The 10731-nt window shown below is 30.2% G+C and overlaps 1 long non-coding RNA gene across 1 annotated transcript; it reads left to right on the forward strand.

Annotated features, from left to right (window-relative positions):
• Nucleotides 1-9759: 9759 nt before the first annotated feature.
• Nucleotides 9760-10259, forward strand: LOC128984144 (uncharacterized). Its single transcript, XR_008489982.1, has 2 exons — nt 9760-9852; nt 9936-10259. It is a non-coding gene; the product is annotated as an uncharacterized LOC128984144 (long non-coding RNA).
• The last annotated feature ends 472 nt before the right edge of the window (nt 10260-10731 follow it).

Genomic DNA, 10731 nt, shown 5'->3' on the forward strand with positions numbered 1-10731 from the left:
AGAGGCCAAAAACACTATTCGTTCAAATTTTTATATATGTATATATATATATATATATATATATATATATATATATATATATATACGTCCGTGAACGCGATAACTTGAGTAATTTTTGTCCGATTTTGATGAAATTTGGTTTAAAGGTGTAAAGCGGGATAAACTTGAATGAGTTCGCGAACCAGCACGATCGGACCATGGGAACGGGGCTTTACGGGGGGTTTTATGGGGTAAAAATTGGGTTTTCTCACTTTTGACCCTCAAAACACAAAATTTCTCAATTTCTCTTTAGACCTTTTTAAAGAGCTTAAAAAAACAAATAATTTATTATATAAAAGTATTTTTGTTCAATTATTAGTAACGGAGAAAATTAAAAAAATTGTAAATTTAAAATTCCCATGTTATTCTTATGGAGAATATTGCCAAATGTTGTAGTTTGCTTGTTTATGAATATGTTTTGATCAGACTTGGCAAATTTATTTATTTTATACTAAGCTATCAATATTTTACTCAAAAACACACTTTATTAGTTTCCTTGTAGCAGCAAACCTAGGTACTCATTAAACCTAATGTTATTAAAATATATTTAACTGAAAATCAATTCAGACAAATGGAAATTCGCTTAGTCGGCAGGTTTGCTGCGGCGGGGGTATTTTTAATTAGATATTATCATAAGGAAGAGGTGCGACAATTCACCACCTACATCTCAGTTAAAACTCCAGATTGACTACTTCTCGTTGTATTTTATGGGCGTCAGTTATTTCCTACTCACTTCGACGTTAATTTACCTCTACACCTTTATCCACAGAATAATCAGTTCAGACGTTTGACTTGATAAAAACCATTTATTCTATATAGTAAAGAAATACCTTTTAGAATACCTTTTCGGATATTTATATATTAAAAAATGTGCTGAAATATTATTGAGACTTTTATGTTGCTGACTGCAGTACACTAACACGTCATTCAAGTATCGTTGGCAAAAACGTGGCTGTCACTAAATTTAGTTTCAACCAGAACGGTGTTAAGTATTTATATACGAACAATATTAGAAACACAACAAATATGATGCTGGTCGCATAAAAGTAGTTGTCGCTAAATCTCGTGTTATTCTACTCTCGTTATCCTATATTTAAATCGTTTTACTGCGTCAAAAACGTAACTAATTTATGATTAAAGACTAATGAATGATTGAAATATAAATACGATAAATATGATTTGATTACATACAACAAGTAAATAAGACATGTTTTTTATTTTATTATCCTTTGATCAGCACCTAAACAATTTTGAAAATAGTTTAAGTTTATTGACCCTTGTTGTTTTTTATTTTATACAATTCCGAACGCTTATTAAGTAACTGAATTAAAAATTACTATTTTAAATTAGTTTATACTATATTATGGACAACTTATTTTAGCAGGGTAGTGATATATATTTACACATTCAAAGTTATTGACGTTGGGGGTGCCTAGGGCGTATAAATACTGAACCGTCAAGGCGCCAGAAGAGAAATTAATAAAGGCTGACAGGCATCATTGTCTGATAAAACTACTTATCATCTTCCACTCAAAATCACTCTCAAACTTAGAGAGTTAATCTGAGAAATGATCGTCATCTACAAGTTTGTTGAGAAGGCTTTCTCGTTGTTTTATTGGCAAAATATTATAATTGTCTTTAATTTTTCAGATAGGACATTTTTTTGCTATGATTTCTTCACGTGTAACAACGAGATCCGCTAGTATACGTCTGATTCGATGTGTATAATCATAGATAAAGCATACTCGTATGTTTTAACTATGTTATGGTTTACGAAACATGATTTTTGGTAGATCATGTATTCCAGGAAAGATAATAGTGTATTAAATAGTAGTGTTGTAGTGGGATGAACATTGTAATATTCAATATTGAACATTTTGTCATAGAACCTAAAGAACAATATTATATCGGAAAACACTAAGTGCATAAATTTTGACTGTGTATTTTTCATTACAATTGTACATGTAACACTAATGTGTGCCTTTTAAACTAGGAAGCCAAAATAATGAAATTGGATTCCTTGTCAAAGGATCAGTCGTAAACTTGTTCTATAAGATAAAACAACCCTTAACACAGACCATTGGGTCTAGAGAGGGAGAGAGATGAAGGAGGGGAGTTGAGGCCTTGATTTAAGTTGATAACGCTGACATTATTTGCAGATTTTAAATAAAATGCTTAATTTGTGTCAGTTTTTATTAAAAAATCTCACTAATACGTAACCGATTAATTGGAGTAACTCATTAGTGTTTAGATCTTAGTAATTTATTATTCTGTTATGTATACAGTTCAAATATACCTTCAAAGAATCAAGGGGTTTTATTAAAATATTTCTCTAATATTTAAGAGCAAGAAATAAAATTTCAACCACTGCATGGATAGGCTACATCAAAACAATCTATACCTTTTAACATATAAAATGTTTTATATTCCATAGGCTTATAGGATTAAGAATAAATAAAACGATATAGCTAAAAACGCAATAGTCGTATCCAGTATTTTAAGAAAAGGATAAATTAACACCAATCCTCACCCTTACTTGAAAGAGGTGGAGCTGCTTGAAAAACGGACAGCACTATTTTATGTGATATTTCACCTCTTTCAGTGGGAAGTGTTTTCACCCAAAACAAGCAATAAAATCGGTATGGTCAAATAATCGTTTATCTTCAAAAGTTTCCCATCTACATCTTTGACCAAACAAATGGTGTGAAATAATTAAATAACGCATAAGCAGGTTAAACAAAATTACGAAATGATGGTTTGGTTTACTTTGAATAAGCATAAACAGGAAATAATGTAGCATGTGTTAAACAAGCATCTAAGTAGCTATAAATTAAATTCTTGTATTTCGAAAATACATAGATATATAAGCGCTTAAAAAATCTAAATACGCGACCTTTTACCAAACAGCAAAATCAATGGCGGTCCATCTAATGCCACTCCTGTATTTGGGCTTATCAGTAATCTAGTAATCTGCTATCACTAACACTGTACTGACGTAATATAAGCTGGTGATAAGCTATCAGTGATGCTGCCATAGTTACCATGTTTATACCTGCTTATGCTACCTAGTCCCCAGATCCAGGATTACCATAACGCGTTCGATCTATCTGATGATTAAGTTGCCGGTTTATAAAAATATGTAAAAACATTTTATTTATTAGCATGCTGAATATTTTTACTAACCTGTATGTACAAAGCATTTTTTTTTAGATTAGATACCTAACGATCTTTTGTGCCTTCTGGAAAGCATCTCTTCGTTTGTATGTGTAGTTATTTTAACAACCAACGGTTGATAACCAAAACAAACAAAGATAAACTTAACATTTAAATATACACATAACGTATGTTAAAACATTTATAACGTGTTGTTAACATTGAACAAAAGAGAGATGTGGTAAATATCTTGGAAAAGAGTTATTTTTAGTGAGTGTAAATATTTAATCTGACCAGCTTTTTGACGAAGCTAATGCATTTTTTTTATATTTGATTTGATGAAAGCTTATGACTTAAAGAAAACGAAATCTTTTTATGGCAAATACTATTTTATCACGTTTTTGTATCGGTAAAATTGAATATAACCAAAATCGTCTTACAAAATAAGCCAAAAAGTACTGAATTGATTTATAATCATAAATAGTACTATTGTCATATTTTTAATTACTTTAAATGACTTGCTACATCTCAGCAAGCACAGTAGAATGTGAGACAAGACTTTAAAGACTTTTAGAAAAGAAGTGACAAAAGAGAAGACTCCAAAACACAAAGGAAGGTTGTTTGACGGATGGATCATCATTTGGGAAAATGTAGTGGAACAGATGCGACTTTACATTCAGGTTTATGTATTTTGAAAATTACTTTTCCTACATCTGCATTTACTCTCGTAAACTTGAAGTTTGTTTGCTTGTTGACCTTTTCGAAAAGCATGAAGACTTAAATAAAAAGAAATATCGAACATAAAGCTTTTTAAGGGAGCAAATCTACAGAAACATTGTTTCTTCACATAAATTATCTATATATTTTCCACTAGACGTAGAACTTAGCTTAATTTTGGAACTAAACACCATTTTCCCCGTTACTAAATAGTGAAATACTTGTCGATGTAATTTATTGTATTTTCTCAGCTTGATTTGGGCCTTGGGTAACAGACCAAAGCTGGTGTTAACGGTATGTTGTTGTGCGTAAATACCTTGTATAGGAAAAATATTGTTTGGATTTCAGTATAAACCTTAGTGCTGTGTCTAACAGCTGTGTCTAAGGAACATGTCGGACTTACAAGATCGCGCCACTACACTCATCCTTCACTCATATTTGGGTTAAAATACGCACTCACATAGTGGCATCCCCATCTTAAATAATTGATAATATTTTATACTGTTTTGTTATTTTCCTCTATCTTTGAACATTCGTTTGCTAGAATTAATAATTAACATTTTCTTACTTAATTATACGGAGTTTTAGAATTAATACAACACTTATTTTTAATCTACATTAATGTAACACAAAAGTAATAAAAGTTTAACCAGGTGGATTGAGTTTTGAAATCGTAGATGTTTTATCAAACGTTCTTTCAGCCTCATGCATTATCGTTTCTTGCTTTGTACGAATTTTTTCTTAAAATCATTCTCATTTATATAACAGCTCTCACACGTTATGCGTTTGAGGGAAATGCTCAACATTTCTTCTGGAATACTCATAAATAAAATAGACGCAATAGAATATTAACTAGTAACACTCTAACGGTTATAAGGCTCTTCTGATTTAAATTGTAAAATGTTCAATGAAAGTATAATACCATATTTGCAGATGGATATTTTCTTATTTATTTAAATTGCTATACAGTCTTGAAGTCAGGAAATTTATTTTTAAATGTATAATTATTAATAACTTAATGCTGTTCATATTTTCTCTCTGATCATTCTAAATATTTGCTCATACATTTATTAGGAATAAAAAATCATTTGAAATTTACATTGAATTGAATATAAAAAAAATTGGGTGTTGCACTTTTTGCTAAAGACTTTTTATATATAAAACATAACCTATTCTATGCATCACCATATATGGTATCTGTAGTGGTATAATGTACTTGCTGGTACTTCCTACTGTAGCGGTTTCTGTCACATTGGCAACTCAGTAGCACAGGCAACTCTATTGTATTGAAAATCTTTTGTCTTTGCCTTTGACTGCAGTGATAATAGTGTTCAGGTGGACGGTTTGTAACTAGCAACGTCTAAACATAATAATCGTCCTTAGATGTAAAACCTTATACTAGGACTTGCCTAATAACTTTTTATTTTGAATATTAAGTAAAATTATTTTATAAAAAGTAAAATAAAATTTGTCTCATAACACTTGTTAGATATATTTACACCCATACTGTTCTAACAAGGTGGTAAACACACATGAAATGTGGTGGTAGTGATCGATTTCGATTGGACAATGCAATTATCAACAAACCCCAAAAGCGAATGACTTTATAAAACAGTACAAGTAGTGTAAATATATGTTTTAAGTTATAAATAAGTGTTATAATATGTTTTTTATTGCTTTCTGTATTATAAAGATGAATTATTCTATATTTCAACAACTCATAGGTTCATTCACAAAACAAACCTCTCTATTGCTTTACATAACTTTAGAAAAATGCTTTTTATTTTACTAACTTAGTAAAACTAAGTAAAAATACGCCTAATTTTATCAGTATCCAGTTTAATAGGCTTAGAAAGTAATTTTTATGCCACCAAATGTTAATGATCTCATTTATTAAAATATTTTAATCGTAACATACAAAGTATCTCCTACTTATTTTATAATCTGAAAGACCGTCCTTTAAAATGCGAGATTAATATTAGTTTCATTGTATATTTCCTCATTCATCCTCTTATTTAATTACCTAAGATACGATTTGGTTTGTAGCTTAACATTTTAATCCTTTACAACATGTCAAACCCTACACGAAATAAAGCGAGATGGGAACATCATTTGTAAACATAAACATCATAAGTTAAGTTAAAATGGTAAATTAAGATTGGAGTCGTATGAAATTTACGGTTGTACAACTTTTCAACGAAATTGTGTATGATAACACATGACATAGTAAGGTACTCAAGCATGTGGAAAGATGACGTAGACATGTTCAAGTCTTTGAGACCGTTAAAACTTCAACTGCTTTACTTTGAAGATTTCACCAACATAGCTAGAACTCTCTAGTTTACGTTGGTTTACATGAAATCTTATCTAAGGTTATATTAATTTATATGTTTAGCTAACAAGATATTAAATGGCGATTAATAAACACATTTATAGAGTTTAGTTGAAATTCACTCCGTTAAATGTATCTTTGAAAACATGTGCTACTGAATAGATTACCTATTATTTTATGTTTGTGATTTTCTTTCATAAACATCCTTGCGGTATCGAAGATTTTAAAATGTTTTTGGGAGAATATAGGCTTTGAGGATCCTGAGTAACCGTTGAAGATTTCTATACACGTTTTGTATATTAGACAGTACTTTTCTCAGGTGAGGGACTTGTATCTTTTTTCCTATTCATACGCATTCGGTTGGCGCAATACTTAGGAACTAGAATATTCTACTTTGACTCAACCCTTATTAAAACTTATACTCAATGCTTATTTATACAGTCCAATAACTATTTTTTGAGTTTTTTTTTCTCATTGAGCATATAGAATTATATTGAATTTAAGATGCACCAAGTAACGTGGAAGAGCTCTTTGTTTAAGGTGTTTTTGTAAACATATTATTTTACCTATGTACCTATTATACAGGGTGACAAAAAAGTCTGGAAACGGTTTAATATCTTTTTAACTAAATCCGTTAGAAAATTCAAACCTTTCACATCAACTTACATGTATGAAAACTACTTTTTCCAAGCATTGTAATTTTTTTACCTCTACCAGGGGACGACCCATGATGAGTAGGTACATAATCTTTAATGTAAGCATAGGTTGATATGCACACCATTTTAAAGGGTTAGTCAAGTGGAGTTCATTGCCGGAAACCGCGTCCAAAAAGGTTCATCCGTTACAAAATGGCAGCTGTCCAAAGTTCTTTTGAAATATACCTGCACAGGCCTTAGTATGGGCAAATACTCGTATTAAACATTAGCTTGAGAGCTTAAACTGTTTTTTTAAAGTCAACTAGTTCATAGACTAATAGTATTCAATCATCAAAACAAATTTAACCGGGTTTCAGATTTCCCTGCTAATGTTGACTATGAGTATTTACCAATACTAAGGCCTCTGCAGGTATATTCCGCAAGAACTTTGAACTGCCGCCATTTTGTAACGGATGAACCTTTTTTGACGCGGTTTCCGGTAATGAACTCCACTTAACCAGGCCTTTAAAATGATGTGCATATCAACCAATGCTTACATTAAAGATTATGTACCTACTCCTCGGACGCCGTCCCCTGGTGAAGGTCAAATAATGGCAATGATTGCAAAAAGTAGTTTTCATACATATAAGTTGATGTGAAAGATTTGAATTTTCTAACGAATTTAGTTAAAAAGATATTAAACCGTTTCCAGACTTTTTTGTCACCCTGTATAATAAATGTATAAAGATTGCGCACCACGCTATTTCTTATGACACGAAAAGTGGTTTAGAAGGTGGTTTCTAAGGAGTCTCGTAGGTTAGCAACACATCAGCGTTCGTGATGATGGATGAGGGTATGGCAAACACATTTCTATATTTAGATTAAGTGGAAACTCACTTAAGGAGGGTGTATTCTAATCTTTAGTACGGGTAACAAAATCTTCTGAGTCTAACAAAAAAAAACACTTAAATAAAATAAAAGATTGCAATACAATTATTCCTTGAATAAAATATTGGCTGTTTTATAATAAATAAACTTAAAAATGCAACCAATTAATATCCTTATTTATACTTTGGTGCAGTAAGTTAATTTTTCCGACTTACCTTGTATACAAGTATGATATGGATAAAATATAGCTTCGGAAAGATGTCAATATTGTGTGTTATAGTAAAAAATTCTATTGCTTTAATACATACTGAAGTTAATATTACATTGAGATTATATTATAATATGCAAACTTTTATGATATTGAAAAAATAGCTCATTATACGACGGATTTAGATGTAAAATAATGACCCACGTTAAATGAATGTTTACGAAATAAGTAAACGGGACTAACTTTTAATCTAGTCAAGATTTTTTAGTTGGCTATATCTTATGGTGAGGGTTCACGTACATTACTTATCATATATACCATGAGCCTTATTTCATTGGTGTGGTATGGTAATGATAACCACGTCTAAGTTTTAAGATATATACAGGCTATCTGGTATGAATCTAATAATATTCTTTAAATTTATACTTGTATCTGCAATTCTAAATCGTATTATCTATAAAGAATATTATTTTTATTATGACTAGAACAAAAATCTTCATTACATACTAATAACTTATTGCTTCCGAAACATTTCGAACGTGATAACTTCATCAACTACAATTGTATAACAAAGAACCTTCAAGCAACAACCCAAAACCAGCAACAACAACCACTGTATTGCTAATACAGTTAAGAGGGACATTGAAAGCCTAAACCAATATGCTGGGGTCTAGGGTACAAATTGAATTAGACCAAAATGTGTTATATTGTGTTATATTGGTGATAATATAACTTTGTAACCCATTGTTTATCATCCTCATTAAATGTCGTAGTGTTAAACTGAAAGACAATACGTACATCACATTTTTAACAATTAAACCTTAATAATTAAGGATTTATGTTGGTTTCACGAGAGCTTAAACTATTAGTTTAAGACAATGACCAATGTATAAAAATATCGAAAACTATTAGTTACGAAATTATAATTTTTTAAAGCTCTTAGACTAGAGAAAAATCACTCATATAATATAAAGTAAATATTTACATGATACATTGATTAATAAAATCGTCTAAGTAAACATCATCGGTTTGTTGATTATTTAAAAAGGTGGACTAAGTTTGAATATTTTAAAGTACCTACTATATTAAAGTATACTATATAGAATCATATGTTATCAAAAATTTAATAGAACTTTATATTAGGCTTCATATAAAACTCTATAGAAAACCATTTTCCCGGGTTTTGATTATAATGGATAAAAAATAAATTTCAAACAAAATTTAGTAAAAATATAATTTATAAAAAAACCGCTAGACCTTTCAGGATTCAGTAATTATTCTGAAAAATTCTTAGAGTGAATTTCCACTCCAAGCTTGGAAAAAAATGTTACCAATCCATTCGATTGAAATTTCGATTGATTGGAAAGCAAGAGAGAATTTCAGTCGAAAAAGAGTGGAAAAAAAGAAAAAAATAAAATTTTATCCATCTTGTTTGAAACAGAAAACCAACGGTTATATATTTTTTTTAATTTTATTAGCAATATTACCTTCAAAAAGCGGAGATTTACAAAACATTATAAATTTTATTTCATTCTTAGTTTCTAAGAAGTAATAAAGTATCAACTCAAATAATAATGCTAAGTAGAAAACTTCTTGAAAATACACATGATCGAAACAAAAAAATTAGATTCAATACATTATATACACATATCTCCTCGCGTATACAATATAGTAGACGTTCGAATCTTAATACAAACAGAATAAGATACCTGATAATAAAGAACAGAGATAATCATTATCGCTATTTTGGGTATAATATAAAAAGATGATATCGGAACATACTTTGGACAGATTAATACAATACTTTGGTCTGACGTTCATTCTTTGTGAAGTTTGTGGTAAGAGATCAGCTTTTGCGTCTTCATAAAAATTTCACCAGTGTAAGTATTTTATTAAAATTGAACATCTGAATAAAAATTTAATATTGCAATCAGATTTTTGGATTGAATTTACTTTTTTTCAGTTAATATAAGTACTATCAGTATGAAAATTCACCAATTCGCTGTCTTGATCTTGGCGATTCTAATCGCTATGGCTTCAGCGATGCCAAAAGAAGGGGAACATTCATACGCATCTCTTGGATTCAGCGGACGTGATGTTGAGAAGAACGTACTGTTTGTCGGAAAAACTATCGAGCGCGCTGGACAAAATACGAAAAGAGCTGCTGAAAAAGTTGGCAAGGAGGTTCGTAGAGCCTGGAGAAGAATCTTTGGATAGAAATTAATACCTATATTTTAAATTCATCCAAATGTATAATTTCCTTATCAAATATTAACTTTTAAACATTGGAGATTTTGTTTATTTATCTACCTTGTATACCTCATTCATTCTTTTAGCTCAGAGATTTTATATAATTTTGTCATAAAACCTATTGAAATAAAAAACATTTCTTGTTATATTTTTCTCGAAAGAAGAATTCACTTCCAGATACTCATGTAATCGCTCATAGAGCGGGGATGACTTGGGCCAATTACTTTTATCTTTGACTTTTAATTTAGAGTTATCGCACAAGTTGGCCGATTGTTTCGAGTGAATAATAATTCATGTAGGCTTCAATTTAGTCATATTTGAACAACTGATTATAGCAAAATATCAAATTTTATCTATGATATGAATAATTTTGTAAAATATCAAACTGTAGTTCTTTTTGTATTATCCAGATCTAATATCCCATTTATACTCTAGTTAAACGAAAGTTCTCATTGTTGCACACCCCTCTTTCTTGATAAATACTTGGGTGTATTATTTAAAAAACCATT

The sequence above is a fragment of the Macrosteles quadrilineatus genome, unplaced genomic scaffold, assembly GCF_028750875.1.
Source record: "Macrosteles quadrilineatus isolate MER2022 unplaced genomic scaffold, UCM_ALF_1.0 Scaffold_2__2_contigs__length_208266976, whole genome shotgun sequence".
NCBI classification, from domain to species: domain Eukaryota; kingdom Metazoa; phylum Arthropoda; class Insecta; order Hemiptera; family Cicadellidae; genus Macrosteles; species Macrosteles quadrilineatus.